This window comes from Urocampus carinirostris, chromosome 8 (assembly GCF_059441175.1).
Source record: "Urocampus carinirostris isolate Australia breed hairy pipefish chromosome 8, RoL_Ucar_1.0, whole genome shotgun sequence".
Lineage (NCBI taxonomy): Eukaryota > Metazoa > Chordata > Actinopteri > Syngnathiformes > Syngnathidae > Urocampus > Urocampus carinirostris.
In genome coordinates, this window is record NC_142356.1 from 19,210,649 (window position 1) to 19,238,099 (window position 27,451).

Consider the following 27,451-nt stretch of genomic DNA (forward strand, 5'->3'; position numbering starts at 1 on the left):
TAGTAAATAATCCCAATGAGATTATGATAACAAGAAAGATTATACTTAACTGAATTTCAGGGGTCTAAGAAACCAAGACACGCCGAGTGATCGTTGTCAAGTATGCAACAGAGATAGTGTTGCCAACAAAAGTTTAAAAAGAGCTAACTAGGAGTTGAACCTAGAATCCTCTGATCTGAAGTGAGATGCGTTATCCATTGCGCCACTAGCCCTGACCACCACCCTAATGTTGGTATAATTACTTCAAATTAGCATTACTCCGAATAACCAGAGTACGTCACTGTCAAAACTACAATAGCAAAGAATACTGCTGCTATGACCTGGAGTCAAACCAGGGTTACTGCGACCACAACGCAGAGTACTCACCACTATACGATCATAGCCACTGACTCCTGCAGAGACCTTTCAAGACGCATTCAACTTCTTCTTCTTTATGGGAGGCACTAAGATCCAGGAAGAACAAGACTAATTGGATGCCCATTCATCGACAACTGTTAAACATGAGCAAGTAGTATGAGATGTTCAAATATTTGTCCAGAAGTTTTTCTTACATCAGAGTGGATAAAACTGATTATGACAGCAGTTCAATGGTAATGCAGTTTTACGACTGACCATGGTGATTTCACTAGTTTCTACTTGATAAGAGTGTCTTTGGGAGTTTGATGTCGAAACGAAGCTGAAGATCAATTTTGCCAGTTAGTAAATAATCCCAATGAGATTATGATAACAAGACAGATTATACTTAACTGAATTCCAGGGGTCTGAGAATCCAAGACACACCGGGTGATCTTTGTCAAGTATGCAACAGAGATAGTGTTGCCAACAAAAGTTTAAAAAGAGCTAGCTAGGAGTTGAACCTAGAATCTTCTGATCTGTAGTCAGATGCATTATCCATTGCGACTCTAGGCCTGACCACCACCCTAATGTTGGTATAATTACTTCAAATCGGCATTACTCCGAAAAACCAGAGTAAATCACTGTCAAAATTAAACTAGCAAAGAATACTGCTGCTATGACCTGGAATCGAACCAGGGTTACTGCGACCACAACGCAGAGTACTCACCACTATACGATCATAGCCAAAGACCTCTGAAAGACCCTTCAAGATACATTCACCTTCTTCTTCTTCATGGGAGGCACTAAGATCCAGGAAGAACAAGACTAATTGGATGCCCATTCATGGAATACTGTTAAGCATGAGCAAGTAGTATGAGATGTTCAAATATTTGTCCAGGAGTTTTCCTTACATCAGAGTCGATAAAACAGATTATGACAGCAGTTCAATGGTAATGCAGTTTTACGACTGACCATGGTGATTTCACTAGTTTCTACTTGATAAGAGTGTCTTTGGTAGTTTGATGTCGAAATGAAGCTGAATATCAATTTTGCCAGTTAGTAAATAATCCCAATGAGATTATAACAACAAGAAAGTTTATACTTAACTGAATTCCAGGGGTCTGAGAAACCAAGACACGCCGGGTGATCTTTGTCAAGTATGCAACAGAGATAGTGTTGCTAACAAAAGGTTAAAAAGAGCTAGCTAGGAGTTGAACCTAGAATCTTCTGATCCATAGGCAGATGCGTTATCCATTGCGCCACTAGCCCTGACCACCACCCTAATGTTGGTATAATTACTTCAAATTAGCATTGCTCCGAAAAACCAGAGTAGATCACTGTCAAAACTACAATAGCAAAGAATACTGCTGCTATGACCTGGAATCGAACCAGGGTTACTGCGACCACAACGCAGAGTACTCACCACTATACGATCATAGCCACTGACTCCTGCAGAGACCCTTCAAGACACATTCAACTTCTTCTTCTTTATGGGAGGCACTAAGATCCAGGAAGAACAAGACTAATTGGATGCCCATTCATCGACAACTGTTAAACAAGAGCAAGTAGTATGAGATGTTCAAATATTTGTCCAGGAGTTTTCCTTACATCAGAGTCGATAAAACAGATTATGACAGCAGTTCAATGGTAATGCAGTTTTACGATTGACCATGGTGATTTCACTAGTTTCTACTTGATAAGAGTGTCTTTGGTAGTTTGATGTCGAAATGAAGCTGAATATCAATTTTGCCAGTTAGTAAATAATCCCAATGAGATTATAATAACAAGAAAGTTTATACTTAACTGAATTCCAGGGGTCTGAGAAACCAAGACACGCCGGGTGATCTTTGTCAAGTATGCAACAGAGATAGTGTTGCTAACAAAAGGTTAAAAAGAGCTAGCTAGGAGTTGAACCTAGAATCTTCTGAACCGTAGTCAGATGCGTTATACATTGCGCCACTAGCCCTGACAACCACCCTAATGTTGGTATAATTACTTCAAATTAGCATTGCTCCGAAAAACCAGAGTACATCACTGTCAAAACTACAATAGCAAAGAATACTGCTGCTATGACCAGGAATCGAACCAGGGTTACTGCGACCACAACGCAGAGTACTCACCACTATACGATCATAGCCATTGACTCCTGCAGAGACCCTTCAAGACACATTCAATTTCTTCTTCTTTATGGGAGGCACTAAGATCCAGGAAGAACAAGACTAATTGGATGCCCATTCATGGAATACTGTTAAACATGAGCAAGTAGTATGAGATGTTCAAATATTTGTCCAGGAGTTTTCCTTACATCAGAGTCAATAAAACAGATTATGACAGCAGTTCAATGGTAATGCAGTTTTACGACTGACCATGGTGATTTCACTAGTTTCTACTTGATAAGAGTGTCTTTGGGAGTTTGATGTCGAAACGAAGCTGAATAACAATTTTGCCAGTTAGTAAATAATCCCAATGAGATTATGATAACAAGACAGATTACACTTAACTGAATTCCAGGGGTCTGAGAAACCAACACACGCCGGGTGATCTTTGTCAAGTATGCAACAGAGATAGTGTTGCCAACAAAAGTTTAAAAAGAGCTAGCTAGGAGTTGAACCTAGAATCTTCTGATCCGTAGTCAGATGCGTTATCCATTGCGCCACTAGCCTTGACCACCACCCTGATGTTGGTATAATTACTTCAAATTAGCATTGCTCCGAAAAACCAGAGTACATCACTGTCAAAACTACAATAGCAAAGAATACTGCTGCTATGACCTGGAATCGAACCAGGGTTACTGCGACCACAACGCAGAGTACTCACCACTATACGATCATAGCCACTGACTCCTGCAGAGACCCTTCAAGACACATTCAATTTCTTCTTCTTTATGGGAGGCACTAAGATCCAGGAAGAACAAGACTAATTGGATGCCCATTCATGGAATACTGTTAAACATGAGCAAGTAGTATGAGATGTTCAAATATTTGTCCAGGAGTTTTCCTTACATCAGAGTCGATAAAACAGATTATGACAGCAGTTCAATGGTAATGCAGTTTTACGACTGACCATGGTGATTTCACTAGTTTCTACTTGATAAGAGTGTCTTTGGGAGTTTGATGTCGAAACGAAGCTGAATAACAATTTTGCCAGTTAGTAAATAATCCCAATGAGATTATGATAACAAGACAGATTACACTTAACTGAATTCCAGGGGTCTGAGAAACCAACACACGCCGGGTGAGCTTTGTCAAGTATGCAACAGAGATAGTGTTGCCAACAAAAGTTTAAAAAGAGCTAGCTAGGAGTTGAACCTAGAATCTTCTGATCCGCAGTCAGATGCGTTATTGTAAGAGCTTATCATATTCAGTTAATTGTGTATTTCTCTGTCTACTATGTTACAAATAATACTGATGAGTTTGACCTGTATTACAATTCATTTTCTACTATTTTGTAATATTTTTTAAACCGAAAGACATATATATGACGTCCTTGGTTATTATTACGCATGTGCGAACTTTGAACCGTAGATGTATGTGTGACGTCATTGATACTTTCTGCGCATGCGCACGCTTTTGAACAAAACCCGGCTGCACCGCGGGAAACTTGTGAGACAGGTGAGACTTTTGAATCCGTCCTCCCACTGCGCAGTGAATAAATTCTTAAACTACATTTGCCTCTCTTACTGATCACTTCAGTTCAACTTATTACGAAAATATTAACCCTAACATTTTTGGTGCCGAAACCGGGACGGTACGTAGTATTTTGAAGTTGAAAACGAAGAAAAACCAATCCATTCTACCGCGTGGTCTAGAACAAAGGAAACTTTGTTCTTTTTCGAGATCGGCTTCAGAGTCAGCGGCATCGTCAACGAACCAGGATCAAGTGATCGGTAAGAGATGCATTTCTAATATAAAAATTTGGAATAATTCTAAGAACGAAGCCATTTTTATAAAAAGATAAAGTTGAATTGGCCACAGAGGGAAAATAGTGTTGGACGGGCGCCATATGTGGGCTTGAGAAGCCATTACAAAACCTTAGCTAAGTAAATACCCAAAAGGAATCAGAATAAAATACGAAGTATTTTAAATACTCAAACTTTTTGTTTGAGACGGAATAGGATTGCCTAGGGACGGAAAATGTCGACACTAACCCCACCGTGGGGTCGGTAGAGTGGGAAAGAAAAGTAAGGGGGAGGGGTACTGAAACGACCCCCCCACTTTTCCCGTTGTCCTTTTTCAAAAAGAGGACGGATCCCTCTGTGATAAGGTAAAATAAAATAAGGTTTAAGTAAACTGCATGGCTTCATAAAAAAGTGTACACGGTCTAAAATTAAACTATTTTTTTGTGGGCCCACTCTGTCTTGTCAAATGTTTTATGTTTGTTCAATGTGTAAATGTTTGTATTCTTTCCTATATTCTTATTCTTCTTGTCTTATATGTTTGTTTGAGCTAGCTTTTAATCGGCCCACGTGACTGAAAAAAAAAAAAAAAAAAAGAAAAATACGAAGAAAATTGCCGCAAACGAGAAAGCACGCGCATTTTTAAAAGGAAAAAAAGGAAGAAGCGAAGTGCACATTGCAACGAGAGAAACGTTTTTTTTTAAGAGTAAGACCGTTTAAAATATGTTGTTTTTGGGTGGAACCGAGAGCACATCGCGTTAGGAATCGAAAACGTTCGTTTTTGGGGAAATTGGCGGTTGACGCTAAGGGTGTACAACATAACGCCTGCGAGCCTAAGGGGTTCCAATAATTTTTTTTTTCGGTACAAATTTTTTTTGTGTTTTTGTTTTTTTTTCAATTGGAAAACCATAAATTTAGGAGTGGTAAGTTTAGAAAACTTATGTTTGAGTTATTTTAGATGCGTTAAATGAAGTTAATGCCAGAATAACACTTACTAAAGATACAATAACAAAAATAAAGATAGAATATTCCGGTTTTCAGTTCAAAATTAGAAAATTAAGGACTGTAAAGACAGGGGGAAAATCAAATTGAGCGAATTGGAATGGATTAATTAGAGATAAAAGGTGTTTTGTACAAAATTATCGAAATAGAGCGAATAATTATTTTCAATGAATATGGAGGGAAAATTCATTGAGTGGAATAAAAATGATAAAATGACTCGTAGATCAATACACGTCATTTTTACATTTAGGCTGGTAAGCTAAAAAGGGTGCAGAAGGGAAAAGTGTTATGTTGGGAATGGATTGTTGGCAAAGCATGTAAGGAAGTTGTTAGATGATCCAGATGTGAAATTTATGAGTGGAATATGGACAGTGAAAGTTCGAAGTTTTTGAAGAAATGGCTGAAGAAAGGTTTTAACCACGAAGATCAGATTGAAGGCTGAATTAGTTCACGAAAGGAAAGAAAAGATGAGGAAAGGAAGAGACACAAGATGTGGATTGATCAGAGCGAAAAAAGAAGAAAGGACATTGCAAGTAAACAAGAAAGGAAAAAGTTACAAATACAGAAAGTAAATTGTTAAGGAGAAGAGCAGGGAGAATACAAGTAAGAGAAGGAAGGAATGTAAAAAGGAAAAGTTATTTAAAGAAAAAAAAATTCGCTGAAAATTGGATATGAAAAACTTGAGACAAAAGTATGAAAAACATCACATTAGTGTTTTTGGAGTTCCTCATGGTCTTGAAAAACACTATATAAATGCAAACCATTTATAATAGATTAGAATATACCTTTACCGACATAGTTACAAAATGGGTTAACATATTGTGAGTGACAATGAAATTTGGCATGACAATCCATCTTCAAAGTAAGGTAAAGGAACAGAGAAAATAAGGTTCTAGTTATAATTGAAACAATATTTACACAAAAATAATTTCATGTAAGATGTTACATACAATTGAGGTTTGTGTAATATGCATTTGGTGAATAGACATCGCAGTAGAAGTTGTCAGCATTGTGCAAAACATGTGACAGTATTTTTATAGATAAGCTATAAAAATTAACGGAAATTATTTAAAGGATGAAAATCTATTTGAAGGCAAATAAACATAGATATACTATACAAACACTATTTCGTTGCCATAATGGGAAATATTATAGACTACAGAAATATTGTTAGGGAACTATCGTGAAAACACTACAAAGGAACTAAAGTAAAGTTTGATTTTACAGTAAAAGTGTTGCACTAACAATGTTTTTGAGTTCTAGAATTTTGGTTCTTGTCTCATTTGGACTCAACAACCCGCTGAGGAGAAAATGGGAGGAAGAGCGATCAGGGAAAGGTAGCACTAATAACGATGATGCAGATATTACATAGGATGAAAGATGGTAAGTGAAAAACCAATTTTTATGATATTAAAGGAATATGTCAACAATAAGGGCGTTACAGGTGAGATGCAGAAAAGTTTTGTGTTCATATTCGGCCGGTATGAACCATAACTATGATAAGTAGATCTCATCTTGTTGGAGTCCATCACAGCGATCATCGAGCAGCGATTGGAGGACACCCTGAACTGGTTGCAAGCCAATTGCAGGGCACACAAAGATAGACAATTCACTAGCTCATTCACACGTAGGGACAATTTGGACCAGCCAGTCCACCTGAAATGCATGTTTTTGAAAGAGGTAAGTAAACCGGATAGCCGGAAGAAACTAACGTAAACAATGAGAGCATGCAGGCTCCGCACAGGAGCCCAGTGGCTGGCTTGGAACACACACACACCTGTTCCCAGGTCCTTAGTAATGCCGCACACGTGCTGGCCACTGTGCCACCGTGCTGCACACACATATAATATACACATATAATATATATATATATATATATATATATATATATATATATATATATATATATATATATATATATATATATATAAATGAAACTATTTTAAAACTGAACTATAAATAATGATAATATGATAGGGATTTTGAATTCCCTGTACTAGCTTGCTAAAAGATTTATAGATCTTGGCAGGGATCTAAGAACCCCTGAAATTTAGTGATACAAAGATCGAAGTTATGAATCGGTGACAAATATAGTAGATATCTGCGTATTCTTTCAGTTTTGATCATCAAATTATTAATTTATTTTCTGCATTTGTTGATGGTAATTGCAAATAACAGGCTTGTCTTTTTTCCATTTTTTCTACTTTCTGTACTTCTTTCTTTAACATCTTAGTACAACATAATTCGTGATGTCAATCATCAAAGCAATTGAGCCGTAAAAGCAAGCTCTCTTTGATGAATTGAACAAGGAAAAAAGCAGTTTGTCTAATAAAAAGACTGACCTTCGCTCGACAAGAATTACCAACAACAATGACGTAATCTCGAAGCGACGAGATCTCGTTTGCTAAGATCAGCGTGCAGGAAAATAAAACTCGTATAGCAAAACCAAAATAACGATTAGGCTTGTAATGTGTTAAATCTTTGTTAAAGAGTAACTAAATGATAATGACAATTTAAAGGGAAAAAAGTTGCGTCCCCAGCATAAATGACGTGGGGAAATGAAAACAATGAGTGTATAATACAAGATAACTATACAGAATAGTTTAAAAAGAAAGAATATTTAAGTAACCGAACTAATCATTTCTTGTTGAATATGCGAATAGCAAAAGGGTAATAACTTTAAGACATGTAGTTTTGCTCCTGATAAAGCAGGGACGAAAAAAAGCAATGAAGATGACTAAAAAACGTCTATAATTTTAGTGTTCATCTTCTCGTTCGTAAATGGACAAATTCAAAAGAGGCGTAATATAAAAAGATTATTTCCTTAGTTGTTCTCCTATTCAATAGTAGATTACTCTCAATAAAATAATGTAGGAACCATTTCAAATAATCAAAATTTTGAAGGAAGTTTGAAAATGACGACAAATTAACACAGAAAAGAATTCGAGACTAGAAATCATTAATAACGTAGCTGAAGCTATTTCAGTCACTGAATGAATTTTTTTCTTTTAAACGGGGAAAAAAAAAAAGAAATAAATATTAATAGTCTGACCAGATCATGTTAATTTGTATAGCCTTAATCACAAGGGATCTCGAAAGGCTGCTTAGAACAAAGACTAATGCGTAGAAACAAAGATAGTTGTGCAGAATAAAGATTATGAAAATAAAATAAATACAACTCAACAAGATAATTCATAAGTGACAAGTATGTATTGCTCTATAGTGAATCAATAAAAGATTGATTATGATTACAGAGAGAACAAAATACAATTAGAAAAGTTATGACATTAAGTTCGATTTGGCATTTTTTGATAATTTTTTTTTAGATCTTTTGAGATTTTTGATGTTTAGATAGTGTGAGGGTTTGGAATTTTGACAAATTTAGCCCAAAGGACAATTGTGAGGACAATTGATTACACACTGAATATTTTTTTTAGATTGAGTGTTACGATTGACAAGTGATAAACAAATGTGTAATAAATACTGACTTATGGTTTGGTTAAGTTAAAAGGAAACGTTTTTTATGGAAGAGCATTTTTAGAAGACAATAAGAAACTGATCAATCTTGAAGAGGGTCATAGGAAATAAAAGTAACGGATTAGTTGATTTCGAGACATATCGGGCTAATTTAAGAATAATTGCATGGGAAATAAATGGATAGAAATTGATTAAACTAAGATAATGTCTACTAGTACTTAAATTTAGAGAAAAATTTAAGACATTGAATAATCCGGCCAATTTACAAAAAAAAAATCCCACTACATAAGCACAATGGAATTAATGAGACTCTTAAGTGCCAGTGAATTCCACAAAAAGACTCTTTTCTTTTTGAAAGTCCGTTTACTCTTCAAAGGACATACCAACCTGTCAAAAAGAAATCATGGACAAAAATCATTTGCTGAAAGAGATAAAGAAATCAGTCATCCATTATAAGCGCCGCTTATCAACAGCGAGGCCAAGGGAGTGATATGGAGCACATCACAGCTACGCTCATCAACAACGAGATCAAGGGAGTGATGGGGGCACATCCCAGCTGCTTTTCAGACAGCTAACCCGTGCCAATCAGAAGCCCTGGATGACTGCTGAAATACGAAAACAACTAAAAGTACGGAACCTTGCCTTTAGATCTGGTGACAAGGAGGCGCTGTTATCAGCGAGGGCTAACCTGAACCGGGCTATCAGACTAGCAAAGCGAACGCACAGTCAAAAAATCCAGGAACGTTTCCTCAGCACAACCAACACCAGGGATATGTGGAAAGGCATTCAGGCCATCACCAGTTACAAGCCAACCACCGCCCCAGTGCAGAACACTAGCATGGACTTTCTGAATGACCTCAACAAATTCTTTGGAAGGTTCGAGGCACAAAACGGCACCCCTGCAGCGAAAGCGGTTCCAAATCAGGGCGAAAGAGCACTCCACCTGGACTCATCTGACGTGAGGAAGACCCTGAGAAGGGTCAACACAAGGAAGGCTCCAGGCCCGGACAACATTCCGAGGCGGGTACTTAGGGAGTGCGCCGATCAGCTGGCTTGTGTACTAACAGACATTTTCAACACCTCGCTAGACCAAGCCAAAGTACCATCATGCTTCAAATTTGCCAACATCATCCCAGTGCCAAAGAAACCCCAGATCTTATCACTCAACGATTACCGGCCCGTTGCACAGACTCCTATCATAATGAAGTGCTTTGAGAGACTGGTTAAAGAGCACATCACCTCCAGTCTCCCCTCCTCATTCGACCCCTTTCAGTTTGCCTACAGGACAAACCGCTCCACCAGGGATGCCATCTCCTCTGCGCTTCACCTGAGCCTGACACATCTAGAGGAGAAGAACACCCATGTGCGGATGCTGTTCCTGGACTTCAGTTCAGCATTCAACACCATCATCCCACAACATCTGGTGGACAAAATGAGACTCCTGGGTTTCAACACCCCCCTGCGGAACTGGCTGCTGGACTTCCTCTGTGACAGACCCCAATCAGTGCGGATAGGTCAGAACAGTTCAGATGTCATCTACCTCAGCACGGGCTCCCCCCAAGGCTGCGTCCTAAGCCCCTTGCTGTTCACCTTGATGACACACGACTGCGTCCCTAGGTCCGCCACAAACCACATCGTGAAGTATGCTGACGACACAACAGTGGTGGGCCTCATCAGGGATGACAACGACCTGGCCTACAGAGAGGAGGTGGAGCAGTTGGTGGGCTGGTGCAGGGACAACAGCCTGGTCCTGAATGTCGACAAAACTAAAGAGATCATTGTCGACTTTAGGAAAAACCAGCCCAACCATGCCCCACTTTGCATCAACAACAAGGCTGTGGAGGTTGTCAGCAGTATCAAGTTCCTAGGGGTGCACATTACAAACAAACTCACCTGGTCCGTAAACACTGCATCACTGGTTAAGAGGGCACAGCAGCGCCTGTACTTCCTGCGGAGGATGAGGAGAGCCCACCTGCCCCCACCCTCCCTCATTACATTCTACAGGGGCACCATAGAGAGTATCCTGACCAGCTGTATCTCTGTGTGGTGTGGAGGCTGCAGCGCTACCGACTGGGGTAGTGTTAGGAGGGTAACGAGGACAGCAGAGAAAATAATCGGGACTACACTTCCCTCCATTCAGGACATTGGCCAGAAGCACTGCCTATCCCATGCTAAAAACATTACCGGGGACCCCTCTCACCCCCATCATGGACTGTTCACTCTGCTAGCCTCTGGGAAGAGGTACTGCAGTGTGCGGTGCAGGACCACCAGGCTCCGCAATAGTCTAGTCCCCCTGGCCATTAGACTGTTAAATGGTCAATCTAACATATAGTTAACTTAAATCTAAACGGCTGCTAATCTGACTTTTGCACTACTGGCAGTTTTTTTTATAGCTTGCCACTCCTGCACATTGCTCTCTGCACTATTGTAATTACAGCGTTATTGTTACAGTGTTAATGTTACTGTGTACCTGACTTGTTAACCTGACTGCCCATTTTGCGCATCTGGTTAGCTACTCTTCTTGCACTATCGGAACTATGGTAAAATACTATACGTAGCCAAAATACAATACAACATTATTTATATCTGTACATTCAAGGAAACTGTGGGGGTCAGATGCATCGACATTTCGTTCTGTATACACGTGTACTAGAATGACAATAAAGTAGATCTGAATCTGAATCTGAATCTGAATCTAACAGGAGATTCCTGCAGTCGTTGCCAGTGGAATTGACAGAAAAGTCAATAAAGTCATTTTGTGTTTGACATGGACACATTTTTGAAAAACTATTTTTGATGGGCCAAAAGCAACATTCAAATGGTGAATGTAATGTGGAATAAGCAAATCAAAAGACTGAAAGACAACAACATTCAAGAATACGTCTGCTTGAAGTTATATAGAGTCTTGTTAATACAAAGTGTAAATGTATTTGAGGAAGATTGATAAATTCATCTTGCAAATTTATAAATGTGTCTACTTTCACTCCTATTCATAGATAGTGAACTTAGGTTTTAACTCAGGGGGGAAATTTTGAGACATTCAGTAAAATATAAGTTAAAACCTAGTTTTTCCGCATTCGATGAAAAATTGTCTTCTGAATAAGCTCTCCATAAAACTTTTTGAAATTCAAATTACGAAGTTTGGACGAATAGAAAAATATTACACAAAAGAAATGTTGTAATATAACAAAATTTACAATGTCTGTCAAATTGATTAACAAAAATCAATTAAAATAACCATTCACCATTAGAAAATCGCCCACATTGAGAACATTTTGGGATGGTATTTTTCATTTTTGGCAAAATCTTTCACTTTGAGCGTGAATTACCTGCTTTCTTTGCAAAATACTGTTATTTTGAACAAATTTACTTACTAAAAAGATAATACATAGGTTATGATTTTTACAAAAGGCAAAACAAAGAGTGAATCATAACAATAAAAACGTCTTTTCTTGGGTTAAACTGATAATTTAACAATCTATCCTGGTCATCTGCCTCGAGGGGAATGGCCAACAGCAAGATAATACATTGAAAATCATAAGAAAATGCAAAAAAAAGTGCATACAAAATGTTTTTTTTTCGAATATGATCAATCTACAAAAGAGAAAACACTCAATCACTCAAATCAGGGTAAATGATTCTGACAAGGATAATGGTTGAACTGATTCAGTGACTGGATTTAGTGAAAAAGCAAAATTTGAAATTTAGAACTGACAATTTAAAAAATAAATTGTTTATCTTCGAGTTGGAATTTTGGGATAAAATGCTCAAAATGGAAAGGGCATCTTATAGTGGGGATTTTGATTTCCACTTATAATAAATATAAAGACAACTTAAGAAAATATACGAATCTATAAATAAATTTGTTTTTTTTTATTTGTTTTGAGCCACGAAAGTCTCAACAGGGGGGAGAGTAAATTATGGGTAACATAAACCATTAAAAAAAAAATTAAGTCCTGACTATCCTTTTTTTTCCCCAACTACAGCTTTCCCTGAATATCCAGTTCTATGATATTCATTATGCTTTTCTCATCCATACAGGAGATGGTGACCCCTGCTGAACAGATGACGGAGTTCTGTCAGCCCAGGGAGTTTCAAACCTAACAAGGGCAGTGGTCAGGACTCTGGGGAGTGTGCCAGCACTCGTGCCATCAGCTGTGTCGACTACACGTCCGCCACGAGGCAGGAGGCTGTCATCCCAGGGAAGAAGCTAACTTTCCAGATCAGAAAAGAGGAGCAATCCAATGTGGACAACTGGATGGTGTCACCTCATCTACAAGCAACACATCATCACGCCAGGAGGTGTGGGGATCCTTAAGGTGGCCATGCTCATGAAAAACTGCATCAAAGCCGCCAATGGTGCCCTAATCTATTCTTCCGAAAGAATAGGCATCAGATTCTGGTGAAGATCCTGGCACCATTTGTCGGAATCCTAGTAATCTTTATTCTCCTGTGTGGCGTATGTTCTTGCTGCATCGTGCCCATGACAAAGAAGATGGTGTCAAGAATGTTTATTGCTCATATGTACCATTACAAATTGATTTCTGTCCCACAATACTCTGATGATGAAACTGACCCACACAGCGTTGTCTAATGGACTTATCCCTACGAACTAAAAGGGAAAACCCCCTCACTGTATACACCACTGAAACACGAAGATCCGAGTGGGTAAGGCCGGTCGGGCCCCTGCTTACACCGTCGTCGGCAGACGACCTACGATGTCAAACAGGCTCGGGTTAGGCCTTGTGGGGACCAACGCACAGGCAGGGTTCTTTGTTTTGTGTTTTTAACTATCGCACATTACTACTACGTTTTCTAGCATAAGAAACACTCTCGACCTCATGGAAATGAGGTGGGAGGAGGGGAATTTTTTCCTTTACGAAGGTTTTTCGCCCCTCCACGAAACTACCAACCTGTTGTATTTCTTAATGATGTGTTAACTTGAAAACCTCTGGTATTGTTATCACTGATGTCCTTCGAAATCCACAACAGGGGGGAAATGTAAGAGCTAATCATATTCAGTTAATTGTGTATTTCTCTGTCTACTATAATACAAATAATCCTGATGAGTTTGACCTGTATTACAATTCATTTTCTACTATTTTGTACTATTTTTTAAACCGAAAGACATATATATGACGTCCTTGGTTATTACTACGTATGTGCGAACTTTGAACCGTAGATGTATGTGTGACGTCATTGATACTTTCTGCGCATGCGCACGCTTTTGAACAAAACCCGGCTGCACCGCGGGAAACTTGTGAGACGGGTGAAACTTTTGAATCCGTCCTCCCACTGCTCAGTGAATAAATTCTTAAACTACATTTGCCTCTCTTACTGATCACTTCAGTTCAACTTATTACGAAAATATTAACCCTAACAGTTATCCATTGCTCCACTAGCCCTGACCACCACGCTAATGTTGGTATAATTACTTCAAATTGGCATTACTCCGAAAAACCAGAGTACATCACTGTCAAAACTATAATAGCAAAGAATGCTGCTGCTATGACCTGGAATTGAACCAGGGTTACTGCGACCACAACGCAGAGTAGTCACCACTATACGATCATAGCCACTGACTCCTGCAGAGACCCTTCAAGACACATTCAACTTCTTCTTCTTTATGGGAGGCACTAAGATCCAGGAAGAACAAGACTAATTGGATGCCCATTCATCGACAACTGTTAAACATGAGCAAGTAGTATGAGATGTTCAAATATTTGTCCAGAAGTTTTCCTTACATCAGAGTCGATAAAACAGATTATGACAGCAGGTCAATGGTAATGCAGTTTTACGACTGACCATGGTGATTTCACTAGTTTCTACTTGATAAGAGTGTCTTTGGGAGTTTGATGTCGAAACGAAGCTGAAGATCAATTTTGCCAGTTAGTAAATAATCCCAATGAGATTATGATAACAAGACGGATTATATTTAACTGAATTCCAGGGGTCTGAGAAACCAAGACACACCGGGTGATCTTTGTCAAGTATGCAACAGAGATAGTGTGGCCAACAAAAGGTTAAAAAGAGCTAGCTAGGAGTTGAACCTAGAATCTTCTGATCCGTAGTCAGATGCGTTATCCATTGCGCCACTAGCCCTGACCACCACCCTAATGTTGGTATAATTACTTCAAATTAGCATTGCTCCGAAAAACCAGAGTACATCACTGTCAAAACTACAATAGCAAAGAATACTGCTGCTATGACCTGGAATCGAACCAGTGTTACTGCGACCACAACGCAGAGTACTCACCACTATACGATCATAGCCACTGACTCTTGCAGAGACCCTTCAAGACACATTCAATTTCTTCTTCTTTATGGGAGGCACTAAGATCCAGGAAGAACAAGACTAATTGGATGCCCATTCATGGAATACTGTTAAACATGAGCAAGTAGTATGAGATGTTCAAATATTTGTCCAGGAGTTTTCCTTACATCAGAGTCGATAAAACAGATTATGACAGCAGTTCAATGGTAATGCAGTTTTACGACTGACCATGGTGATTTCACTAGTTTCTACTTGATAAGAGTGTCTTTGGGAGTTTGATGTCGAAACGAAGCTGAATAACAATTTTGCCAGTTAGTAAATAATCCCAATGAGATTATGATAACAAAACAGATTACACTTAACTGAATTCCAGGGGTCTGAGAAACCAAGACACACGGGGTGATCTTTGTCAAGTATGCAACAGAGATAAAGTGGCCAACAAAAGTTTAAAAAGAGCTAGCTAGGAGTTGAACCTAGAATCTTCTGAACTGTAGACAGTTGCATTATCCATTGCACCACTAGCCCTGACCACCAGCCTAATGTTGGTACAATTACTTCAAATTGGCATTACTCCGAAAAACCAGAGTACATCACTGTCAAAACTACAATAGCAACGAATACTACTGCTATGACCTGGAGTCGAACCAGGGTTACTGCGACCACAACGGAGAGTACTCACCACTATACGATCATAGCCAGTGACTCCTGCAGAGACCCTTCAAGACACATTCAACTTCTTCTTTATGGGAGGCACTAAGATCCAGGAAGAACAAGACTAATTGGATGCCCATTCATCGACAACTGTTAAACATGAGCAAGTAGTATGAGATGTTCAAATATTTGTCCAGAAGTTTTCCTTACATCAGAGTCGATAAAACAGATTATGACAGCAGTTCAATGGTAATGCAGTTTTACGACTGACCATGGTGATTTCACTAGTTTCTACTTGATAAGAGTGTCTTTGGGAGTTTGATGTCGAAACTAAGCTGAAGATCAATTTTGCCAGTTAGTAAATAATCCCAATGAGATTATAATAACAAGAAAGTTTATACTTAACTGAATTCCAGGGGTCTGAGAAACCAAGACACGCCGGGTGATCTTTGTCAAGTATGCAACAGAGATAGTGTTGCCAACAAAAGGTTAAAAAGAGCTAGCTAGGAGTTGAACCTAGAATCTTCTGATCCGTAGTCAGATGCGTTATCCATTGCGCCACTAGCCCTGACCACCACCCTAATGTTGGTATAATTACTTCAAATTAGCATTGCTCCGAAAAACCAGAGTACATCACTGTCAAAACTACAATAGCAAAGAATACTGCTGCTATGACCTGGAATCGAACCAGGGTTACTGCGACCACAACGCAGAGTACTCACCACTATACGATCATAGCCACTGACTCCTGCAGAGACCCTTCAAGACACATTCAATTTCTTCTTCTTTATGGGAGGCACTAAGATCCAGGAAGAACAAGACTAATTGGATGCCCATTCATGGAATACTGTTAAACATGAGCAAGTAGTATGAGATGTTCAAATATTTGTCCAGGAGTTTTCCTTACATCAGAGTCGATAAAACAGATTATGACAGCAGTTCAATGGTAATGCAGTTTTACGACTGACCATGGTGATTTCACTAGTTTCTACTTGATAAGAGTGTCTTTGGGAGTTTGATGTCGAAACGAAGCTGAATAACAATTTTGCCAGTTAGTAAATAATCCCAATGAGATTATGATAACAAGACAGATTACACTTAACTGAATTCCAGGGGTCTGAGAAACCAACACACGCCGGGTGATCTTTGTCAAGTATGCAACAGAGATAGTGTTGCCAACAAAAGGTTAAAAAGAGCTAGCTAGGAGTTGAACCTAGAATCTTCTGATCCGTAGTCAGATGCGTTATCCATTGCGCCACTAGCCCTGACCACCACCATAATGTTGGTATAATTGCTTCAAATTGGCATTACTCCGAAAAACCAGAGTAAATCACTGTCAAAACTACAATAGCAAAGAATACTGCTGCTATGACCTGGAATCGAACCAGGGTTACTGCGACCACAACGCAGAGTACTCACCACTATACGATCATAGCCCCTGACTCCTGTAGAGACCCTTCAAGACACATTCAACTTCTTCTTCTTTATGGGAGGCACTAAGATCCAGGAAGAACAAGACTAATTGGATGCCCATTCATCGAGAACTGTTAAACAAGAGCAAGTAGTATGAGATGTTCAAATATTTGTCCAGGAGTTTTCCTTACATCAGAGTCGATAAAACAGATTATGACAGCAGTTCAATGGTAATGCAGTTTTACGACTGACCATGGTGATTTCACTAGTTTCTACTTGATAAGAGTGTCTTTAGGAGTTTGATGTCGAAACGAAGCTGAAGATCAATTTTGCCAGTTAGTAAACAATCCCAATGAGATTATGATAACAAGACAGATTATACTTAACTGAATTCCAGGGGTCTGAGAAACCAAGACACACCGGGTGATCTTTGTCAAGTATGCAACAGAGATAGTGTGGCCAACAAAAGTTTAAAAAAAGCTAGCTAGGAGTTGAACCTAGAATCTTCTGAACTGTAGACAGTTGCATTATCCATTGCACCACTAGCCCTGACCACCAGCCTAATGTTGGTACAATTACTTCAAATTGGCATTACTCCGAAAAACCAGAGTACATCACTGTCAAAACTACAATAGCAACAAATACTACTGCTATGACCTGGAGTCGAACTAGGGTTACTGCGACCTCAACGCAAAGTACTCACCACTATACGATCATAGCCCCTGACTCCTGTAGAGACCCTTCAAGACACATTCAACTTCTTCTTCTTTATGGGAGGCACTAAGATCCAGGAAGAACAAGACTAATTGGATGCCCATTCATCGAGAACTGTTAAACAAGAGCAAGTAGTATGAGATGTTCAAATATTTGTCCAGGAGTTTTCCTTACATCAGAGTCGATAAAACAGATTATGACAGCAGTTCAATGGTAATGCAGTTTTACGACTGACCATGGTGATTTCACTAGTTTCTACTTGATAAGAGTGTCTTTAGGAGTTTGATGTCGAAACGAAGCTGAAGATCAATTTTGCCAGTTAGTAAACAATCCCAATGAGATTATGATAACAAGACAGATTATACTTAACTGAATTCCAGGGGTCTGAGAAACCAAGACACACCGGGTGATCTTTGTCAAGTATGCAACAGAGATAGTGTGGCCAACAAAAGTTTAAAAAAAGCTAGCTAGGAGTTGAACCTAGAATCTTCTGAACTGTAGACAGTTGCATTATCCATTGCTCCACTAGCCCTGACCACCACGCTAATGTTGGTATAATTACTTCAAATTGGCATTACTCCGAAAAACCAGAGTACATCACTGTCAAAACTATAATAGCAAAGAATGCTGCTGCTATGACCTGGAATTGAACCAGGGTTACTGCGACCACAACGCAGAGTAGTCACCACTATACGATCATAGCCACTGACTCCTGCAGAGACCCTTCAAGACACATTCAACTTCTTCTTCTTTATGGGAGGCACTAAGATCCAGGAAGAACAAGACTAATTGGATGCCCATTCATCGACAACTGTTAAACAAGAGCAAGTAGTATGAGATGTTCAAATATTTGTCCAGGAGTTTTCCTTACATCAGAGTCGATAAAACAGATTATGACAGCAGTTCAATGGTAATGCAGTTTTACGATTGACCATGGTGATTTCACTAGTTTCTACTTGATAAGAGTGTCTTTGGGAGTTTGATGTCGAAACTAAGCTGAAGATCAATTTTGCCAGTTAGTAAATAATCCCAATGAGATTATAATAACAAGAAAGTTTATACTTAACTGAATTCCAGGGGTCTGAGAAACCAAGACACGCCGGGTGATCTTTGTCAAGTATGCAACAGAGATAGTGTTGCCAACAAAAGGTTAAAAAGAGCTAGCTAGGAGTTGAACCTAGAATCTTCTGATCCGTAGTCAGATGCGTTATCCATTGCGCCACTAGCCCTGACCACCACCCTAATGTTGGTATAATTACTTCAAATTAGCATTGCTCCGAAAAACCAGAGTACATCACTGTCAAAACTACAATAGCAAAGAATACTGCTGCTATGACCTGGAATCGAACCAGGGTTACTGCGACCACAACGCAGAGTACTCACCACTATACGATCATAGCCACTGACTCCTGCAGAGACCCTTCAAGACACATTCAATTTCTTCTTCTTTATGGGAGGCACTAAGATCCAGGAAGAACAAGACTAATTGGATGCCCATTCATGGAATACTGTTAAACATGAGCAAGTAGTATGAGATGTTCAAATATTTGTCCAGGAGTTTTCCTTACATCAGAGTCGATAAAACAGATTATGACAGCAGTTCAATGGTAATGCAGTTTTACGACTGACCATGGTGATTTCACTAGTCTTTACTTGATAAGAGTGTCTTTGGGAGTTTGATGTCAAAACGAAGCTGAAGATCAATTTTGCCAGTTAGTAAATAATCCCAATGAGATTATGATAACAAGAAAGATTATACTTAACTGAATTTCAGGGGTCTGAGAAACCAAGACATGCTGGGTGATCTTTGTCAAGTATGCAACAGAGATAGTGTTGCCAACAAAAGTTTAAACAGAGCTAGCTAGGAGTTGAACCTAGAATCTTCTGATCCGTAGTCAGATGCGTTATCCATTGCTCCACTAACCCTGACAATTACCTGACAGTTGGTATAAAAATTTCCAATTGGCATTACTCTAAAGACCACAGTAGTAAATTCAACTAAAACCCAGAAAACTTGGTTTAACTGGACAGGAAGGGAATTACAGCTGTTATGGAATAACAAGAAGAAGACTCCCTAAACTTTTAATCCTTAGTCAGATATGTGACCCACTGAGCTAGGAACTGTGTGTAACAAAAGACAATTAGTCAAATATTTTCCCCAAAAAATCACTGTCAAATCCTATTCATGGCAAGCAAACCATTCAAAGATAAGATCAACCTGCTATAAAGTGGAGTCGAAAAGGTAGCTTAGACCAACACGCAGAGTACACACTATTTAAGTTAGCAAATATATTTCCAAAGTACATCACTGTCAAAACTACTATATCAAAGCATACTCCTGCTATGACCTTGAATCAAACCAGGGTTGCTGCGACTACAATGCAGAGTACTCACCACTATACGATCATAGCCATTGACTCCTGCAGAGACCCTTCAAGACACATTCACCTTTTTCTTGTTTATGCTAGGCACTAAGATCCAGGAAGAACAAAACTAATTGGATGCCCATTCATGGACTACTGTTAAACATGAGCAAGTTGTATCAGATGTTCAAATATTTGTCCAGAAGTTTTCCTTACATCAGGGTCGATAAAACAGATTATGACAGCAGTTCAATGGTAATGCAGTTTTACGACTGACCATGGTGATTTCACCAGTTTCTCCTTGATAAGAGTGTCTTTGGGAGTTTCATGTCAAAAGAAGCTGAAGATCAAAAATATCCAAAGTTGAAAATAACACCCAGGTTTTTAACGTGATATCAGGGTGCAAAAAATTCTCTCTGACTTTGAGGACCAATGGAAAAACCTCTGTTTTGTCAAGCTGTAAGAAGTTCTCTGCCATCAATGACTTAATATCCAAAATGCATTTTAAAAGGCTACGTATAGGACTTATGTCATCAGGGGACATGGCAATGTACAGCTGAGTAACTGGAAGTTGACTCCAGATGACATCCCCAAAAGGAAGCATAGACATATTAAAAAGAACCGGGCTTAGAATTGAACCTTGGGGAACTCCACATGTAACTTCATGGGTTCAGGAAGAATATGCATCCATACCAACAAAAAAATGTTGGCCCCTGAGAGAATGTCTGTTCTATCATGTGGCCCCCGAGTTAAAAATCAGTTAGACACCCCTGAACTAAGCACACTTATTTATTCAAAATAGATAGATAGATAGATAGATAGATAGATAGATAGATAGATAGATAGATAGATAGATAGATAGATAGATAGATAGATAGATAGATAGATAGATAGATAGATAGATAGATAGATAGATAGATAGATAGATAGATAGATAGATAGATAGATACTGTATACTGTTAAGTATACTGTAATTATCACCATTATCCACCATTTTTTGTATAAAAAACAAACAAACATTTGTGAAATACACAAATAAAGTGCTTTTCAATTCAGTTTTCAAAATGGAATAGTTTTCTCTCACCTTCTCCAAAAAATAAATCACCAGCACCTTACTTCTATATATTTTCCTTTGTGGTCATTTTACAGATCAGACAGTTTGCAAAGAAACACCTTGTCGAAAATTAAATTGTTTTCACCCCAAAATTTATATTATGCTTTCTAAAAAAATCAGCGTGCAGCCCAGGCTCTTGTTTCAGGCATGTCTATGATTTGTTAACAGCCCGAGCAAATACATTTTTGTTTTCACTCCACATGTGGTTTCGTTTCATGTGGCCCAAATGATCTTAAAGCGCTGCAAAAGTGAGAAACATGTTCAAAAATCCGATCCGGGGTATCAGGAATCTAGATCTGCATGATACGGTGTCGCTGGATAAGAAAACTGGCTGCTGTTAAAGCGCTACATGACGGATCTTCAGAGACTATTACTGATCATTTTTCCCATTGCATGACATTTTGAATAGATATTTTTTCAACTGCATTTTTCTGCAAACAGTTACGTGCTGTCACTTGGAATATATTCTTCAGCTTCACACTTTTCAGCACTGGATTGGATTGGATCAGTTCTTGGTCTGTGATCAAGTAAGTCTGGCCCTGTCCATGCAGAAGCTCGTTCCCTGCAAAATAAATTGTCTTTGACGTAGACGGACAAGTTAGGTTGAACGAAGAATGTAAACATCTTTGACAATTACGAAGCAGCAAAAAACTACACTTGATGCATTTGAGACAAAATTGACTTTGGTGTTTTCAAAACATGGCTTATTTTCCCATACAAATCTTGATCGAAACCAGCTCATCTCTGGTTCAACTTAACCCACGCTAATCGATTGCTTTCTTAGATGTTATATAAGGGAAAACCGAGCCGGACTGGAAATCTTCAAGTACTACTTTAGTTTAAGACAATATATCTATATAGGTTTAACAGAATGTATGTCCTACTGGAAATGTGAAGTGTTGAGTGTAGGTCATTAGTTTGGAGAAATGTCCCAGCTAAAACAACTTTCTCAGGTTGGTGAGACTAACAGTCTTTATTTGTTATTTTTCCTTTTAGATGTTGCTGATCCCTTTTGCACTGGCAGTCTTTTGGGCATTGTTAGGAACTAAATATTAAAAATGTATCGTTTACCAAATTGTTTGTATTAGTAATCTGACTCCATTAACCAAACACAACCATTATTCACCTAACAATGCACGATCGTTTCTTGATGGGAAAAGATTGACAAGAGACCAGCATTTCCACACGGGGGCAGATTTAATTTCTTAAAGTATTTAACTAAGTGAACTCCATCTAATTAGCCGAATTAGTGTCGCTTGAGTCTCCATCAAGCCTCCTCTATCGATCTTCTCTTTTTTTCTTCTGCCCACGTTTTTTCTACAAGCTGGTGTGCCGGCTCTTCCCATGGGCGTGCCAGGACAACCCCCACTTGGCGTCCACCCCCTTGCCTCAATGTCTGAAATACTCATAACAGCAGAGCGCTTATCAACACAATGCCTGACGTTCTTCGTCAGAGTCCTGTTGTCAAAATTCCCCAGCCAAAATATTCCAAATTTGGAACAGCGTGACCTGAAGCTCACTCAGTGAAAATCTTCATTGCACTCGATAAATGTAACTTGTATTTAATCGTATATAATCCTTTATAGTAAAATGTATAAAATCCTTCAGAGTTCAGATTTCGGCTAAATCTGGTATAGTTGGCTTGAGACTTCCTTCCATCCATTATCTGCACTGCTTATCCTCAGTAGGGTCGCGGAGGGTGCTGGAGCCCATCCCAGCTGTCTCCGGGCAGTGGGCAGGGGACACCCTGAATCGGTTGCCACCGAGTTGCAGGGCACACAGAGACAGACAACTCACTCGCTCATTCACAACTAGGGACAATTTGGAGCGGCCAATTAACAACTCCACAGAGGAAGGTTCGATCTCATGAACTGTGCCGCGGATGCGCTAAACACTCATCCGCCGAGCTGCGCCTTGAGAGTTGATTTAGTCCAAAAATTGGTTATCTTGATTGGTCAATATAAAAAATGTTTCAGGGATTTTGTGTTGTTGACTTTAAAATTATTGTGTAAAAATAAGAATAACGTAGTTTTGTATACCTTTTTTTTTTACATCTGTAAATATTTGTATTTGTTTTCTGTGTTTACCAGGATAATAAACTTTACATAACATTTCATAGTTTATTTGTTGTTACACTGAAAAGTCAATGTTTTTACCATTCTGTTGTGTGTTTTTCAGTGATTTTGAGCTTGACATTAGAGTTGCTTAGGACAAAAAAGTTTAAGGTTTAAAATGAGTTAAAAGTTCACTATAGTGTGAAAAACTAAATAGTAGAATGATAGGTTTTAGACTTTTGTGCACTACCTGCCCCCAACTTTTGTTTCCGAACACCTGCTAGAAGGCCTTGGTGTCACTAAATTGAAATCTGATTGGCTAAATCAACAATGTTATCAAAACCCTTTTTCGGCTAAAAGGGCCTTCAGAATTGTTGTTGAAGACCTCAGGCAGATTTATGAGAGTAGAAGTGTGTTTTAAGCGTAGATTTAAACAATTCCACTGAGGTTGTAGATGGAATCTCAGTGGGCAGAGCATTCCACAGCACCAGGCCCGGAAAGGAGAACACTCTCAAACCTGTGGATCTCTTCTCGGCTGTTGGGATGACTAGCAGACCAGAAATTTCAGAGCAAAGGCACAGACAGGAGAAATTAAACCTGAAAGATATGAGGGAGCAAGTCCATGCATCATTTTGTATAATACATACAGAACCTAAAAATCAAATTCAAGCTAACAGGGAGCCAATGGAGGTTAGCTAAAATCGGGGAAAGGTGATCAAACTTTCTTGTCTTAGTTAAAAGCATCGCTGCAGCATTTTGTATCAGCTGAAAGCTTTTGGTTTTGAACTTCGGGGGAGACCGGAGAGTATGACAATATCTGTGTATTATTTGTTATTGCGACATCCGTTGCAGCCTGGTCATCCTGGAAGGGCGATTACCTCATGTGTCGTCCCTTCTCAAGATTTCTTCATTTTCCTCATGTTGAGGTTTGAGTTTTTCCTTGCCCTCATGTAGGTTTTAGATTAGGGAATGGTGTAGTAAATATCTGTAGTTTGCAATAATCTGTGGTCCGTGCAGCCCTTTGAGACTCCTTGTGATTAAGGGCTATACAAAGAAACATGTTTTGACTTGACTTGACCTGGCAACAAGTAATGGCTGAAATGTGATTGGTTAGATGCTTAAATATGAAAGCACACATCTGGAAGCAGTGCAACCAGAGGGAAAGGAATGAAAGGAAGCGAACAGACAAGTAGGAATTATTTATTGAGTAACCATGGGCAAAGTGTGATTACAATTTTCAAGGCCATCAGAGAAGGCCTTGTTGGTGTTGACGGCCCCCCATTAATCTTTACAAATGCAGTACTTTAAGATCACTAAACACTAAACTGTTTCTTACGAAGACACCAAGACGAGCGCCACATTAAAGGGGAAAAAATGTCAAATAAGTTTCTTCAAGGCCAAAAATGGTCTTTGAAATTTCAAATGCAAGCCATTTTGGTGTCCATCCACACTCGACCATTTGAGCAAAACCTTGTAAGAAGCTGTTTTTGAAGTTGTTGAGAATATTTGTATTTATTTTTTTCCAAAAAGATAAGCTCTAGAAATGAAAACTGCTTATGTCAGAGGTATTTGTATGACTTTGTTTTGCTTATGTCAGATAGACACTAAGCAGACCTTCATTTAACATTTAATGAGTTGTGGTTAATGCAGAAGGATTGATGTTTTTCTTTAGAAGAAAGAGAAAAATCAAGTATTTCTCTAATGCCTTGCTCTTCTCAAAAACAATGAAAAGTGATCACTTTTATTGTCTTTGGAGAGGAATGATTAAAAAGCTTACTGATAGATATTACAAGAATAAATCTTGTGTGGCTTTTCATAATAAAAGGATATTCGAAGTTCTGCCTTCAGGTTATTAGATTGTTAAATTGGGAATTTATGAAGCTTGTCAGGAATGTATCCGGCAACACAATAAGTGGTTCCAAACGCTGTGGCAGAGAAAATTACTGTTGGAAATTTTCCAATCATAATCAGACATCAATTTATGTACAATATGTTTATCTGTTGTGCAATCACAACGAAGACAATCAAAGCTAGACAACAGAAAATGATCAGTAAAATATATGTTCAGGCTTCTAACAATTAGCCTTTAAATCTTTCTCGTTGCCTGCTAAATCCCTTAATGCTGCACTCTAACATATGGTCATAATAATCAAGTTGAGAAATAAGTTTGAAAATCCCCTCCGTTACTAACATTAGCCAAGACCGCAGTTTGCTAGCCCGCTAACATTCACTCACTAATTTAGCAAGGAAATATTGCTCCTTGTTTCCAAATTACTATAATGAGGTGTTTACTTGTTTCTTGGAATTCAGTCCTCTCATTTTTCGGATAGGATTTAAGTCAATACAGTTTATCATAGCCTCGTTTCCTGTTTTCCGCCTTATCTTTGAGGTTTTATGATGACAAATACACTTCTGCACTTTTACTGAACTCACAGTTTACAGGCTGTCAGAAATGTCTTGCCTCACTGCTGATTGGGAAGATAGACTCAATGAAGCCGTCCCTTGCACTGATGCTATCGCCGCTATCTCCGCCATGGCCTCAGATTATGTTACCAGAGTAAACAACGGTCACATGATAAAAATGCATTACCAAACACACTATAATGGCTTCCTTTCATGAAATGTATTGTTTGCCTGTAAACCCGTTTGTGAGAACCTGAGCTGAACCTTCCAAGCTACGCACTCTCACGGTACAGTCTAGCAAAGAGGGAATTGTTCTAAGACCAACTACATTTGCCTTTTAAAGCTGTTCTCTATACGTTGAGTCAGAGTTTCTGAAACCACTAACATTTCCTTAAGCCTGCTAGAAGGCTGTGGTCCACCAATTTGAAATCTGGTTGGCTTAAGTAACAGCTTTATCCCAATTTTATTATGCCTCTGGGCCTACAGAACTGATTGTGATGGTCTCTGGGTAGATTTCTAAGCCTGGCAACAAGTGCTGGCTTAAATGTGATTGGTTAAATGCTTAAATATGAAAGCACACATCTGGAAGCAGTGCGACGAGGGTAAAAGCAATGAAAGGAAGCTGACAGTGTCACAAACCAGGACAGGAAACAGGAATGAGAACCCAATCGCGTAACGTTACTCACAATTTATTGGCGAGAGGAAGAATGTGCCCACACTCGATCAATGGTCGTGGAAGTAGATCGAAATCAGAACTAAGGAGTGGTCAAAATCAAACAGATCGGGCCGAAAATAAAACAGGATCAAATTCACACGACTTGGCATATCACACAGAGTCTAGCAGGAGTTTCGCAGACGTTTTGACACCAGGCAACTCGCGAGACCGCGTTTAAGTAGTCCGGCAGCAATCTGTCAACGCGTTTCAGCTGGTCTCAGTGGGCGGGGCCAATTGGGCGCCGTGGCAACCGTGACAGAACCTGGCGCCACACGGCGGGGACCAATTGGGCGCCATGGCAACCTGCACCCGCATGACGTGGGTATTGAATCTGCCCTGTTTCCTGCTTGTGTTTCCTGTCCGGTATCGTTCCCGTCTATTTTGTCCTTTTTATATCGATCCCCAGTTTCGTTCCCGGCTATTTGGTTCTGTTTGTCATCGATCTCCAGTGTCTGGTAGCGTTCCCGTCTAAGTTGCCCTGTTTAATTTCGATCTCCCGTGTCTGGTATCGTTTCCGTCTATCTCGTCCTGTTTGTTATCGGACTCCAGTCCCCAGTGCCTGAGATCAATCCTGTCTGTCCCGTCCTGTATCGACCGCATCTGTTCGATATCTGCTCATGCAATTGGTATCGATCTTGTTGGCCTCTGGCTTCCTGTCATTCCTTGCCAGACTGCTGCCTTACATCTTCCGCCCAGCGATCTCCGAATCACTGGCGTTTGGGTTAACGTCCATGACTGCCCCATTTCCCATCAAATAAAGCTTGGGTGAGAGACGTTACACATCTGGGTTCTCCTCCTGGTCCGGTTCTTGATAAAACCACCTACTTTACAATTTGTCAAACCCTAGTTGATTGGTTGGTTGGATCCCTTAACAATAGAGTCGTAGGGGCACCATTTCCTGTGGTGTGTCTTGGGCAGGTAAAGTCTGATGGCGCCTATCCCTCTCCAGGCCAACATATGTTTCCACTGAAAACAAAAAGATTCAACTTCTCATAGTTCTGGTAACCTTTCCTAATACCATTGCACTTTTAACCTCGCCC

The 27,451-nt window shown here is 39.3% G+C and overlaps 12 non-coding genes across 12 annotated transcripts; all 12 read right to left on the bottom strand.

The window, feature by feature from the left end:
* Window positions 1–1,008: 1,008 nt before the first annotated feature.
* Window positions 1,009–1,080, bottom strand: trnah-gug (transfer RNA histidin (anticodon GUG)). The gene has a single exon. It is a non-coding gene; the product is annotated as a tRNA-His (tRNA).
* A 452-nt stretch (window positions 1,081–1,532) lies between these two features.
* Window positions 1,533–1,605, bottom strand: trnah-aug (transfer RNA histidin (anticodon AUG)). Its single transcript has one exon. It is a non-coding gene; the product is annotated as a tRNA-His (tRNA).
* Window positions 1,606–1,704: 99 nt separating this feature from the next.
* On the bottom strand, window positions 1,705–1,776 carry trnah-gug (transfer RNA histidin (anticodon GUG)). Its single transcript has one exon. It is a non-coding gene; the product is annotated as a tRNA-His (tRNA).
* Window positions 1,777–2,926: 1,150 nt separating this feature from the next.
* On the bottom strand, window positions 2,927–2,999 carry trnar-acg (transfer RNA arginine (anticodon ACG)). Its single transcript has one exon. It is a non-coding gene; the product is annotated as a tRNA-Arg (tRNA).
* Window positions 3,000–3,098: 99 nt separating this feature from the next.
* trnah-gug (transfer RNA histidin (anticodon GUG)) lies at window positions 3,099–3,170 on the bottom strand. The gene has a single exon. It is a non-coding gene; the product is annotated as a tRNA-His (tRNA).
* Window positions 3,171–14,739: 11,569 nt separating this feature from the next.
* trnar-acg (transfer RNA arginine (anticodon ACG)) lies at window positions 14,740–14,812 on the bottom strand. The gene has a single exon. It is a non-coding gene; the product is annotated as a tRNA-Arg (tRNA).
* A 1,318-nt stretch (window positions 14,813–16,130) lies between these two features.
* trnar-acg (transfer RNA arginine (anticodon ACG)) lies at window positions 16,131–16,203 on the bottom strand. Its single transcript has one exon. It is a non-coding gene; the product is annotated as a tRNA-Arg (tRNA).
* Window positions 16,204–16,302: 99 nt separating this feature from the next.
* trnah-gug (transfer RNA histidin (anticodon GUG)) lies at window positions 16,303–16,374 on the bottom strand. The gene has a single exon. It is a non-coding gene; the product is annotated as a tRNA-His (tRNA).
* A 453-nt stretch (window positions 16,375–16,827) lies between these two features.
* On the bottom strand, window positions 16,828–16,900 carry trnar-acg (transfer RNA arginine (anticodon ACG)). The gene has a single exon. It is a non-coding gene; the product is annotated as a tRNA-Arg (tRNA).
* A 99-nt stretch (window positions 16,901–16,999) lies between these two features.
* Window positions 17,000–17,071, bottom strand: trnah-gug (transfer RNA histidin (anticodon GUG)). The gene has a single exon. It is a non-coding gene; the product is annotated as a tRNA-His (tRNA).
* Window positions 17,072–18,918: 1,847 nt separating this feature from the next.
* trnar-acg (transfer RNA arginine (anticodon ACG)) lies at window positions 18,919–18,991 on the bottom strand. Its single transcript has one exon. It is a non-coding gene; the product is annotated as a tRNA-Arg (tRNA).
* Window positions 18,992–19,090: 99 nt separating this feature from the next.
* On the bottom strand, window positions 19,091–19,162 carry trnah-gug (transfer RNA histidin (anticodon GUG)). Its single transcript has one exon. It is a non-coding gene; the product is annotated as a tRNA-His (tRNA).
* Between the last annotated feature and the right edge of the window lie 8,289 nt (window positions 19,163–27,451).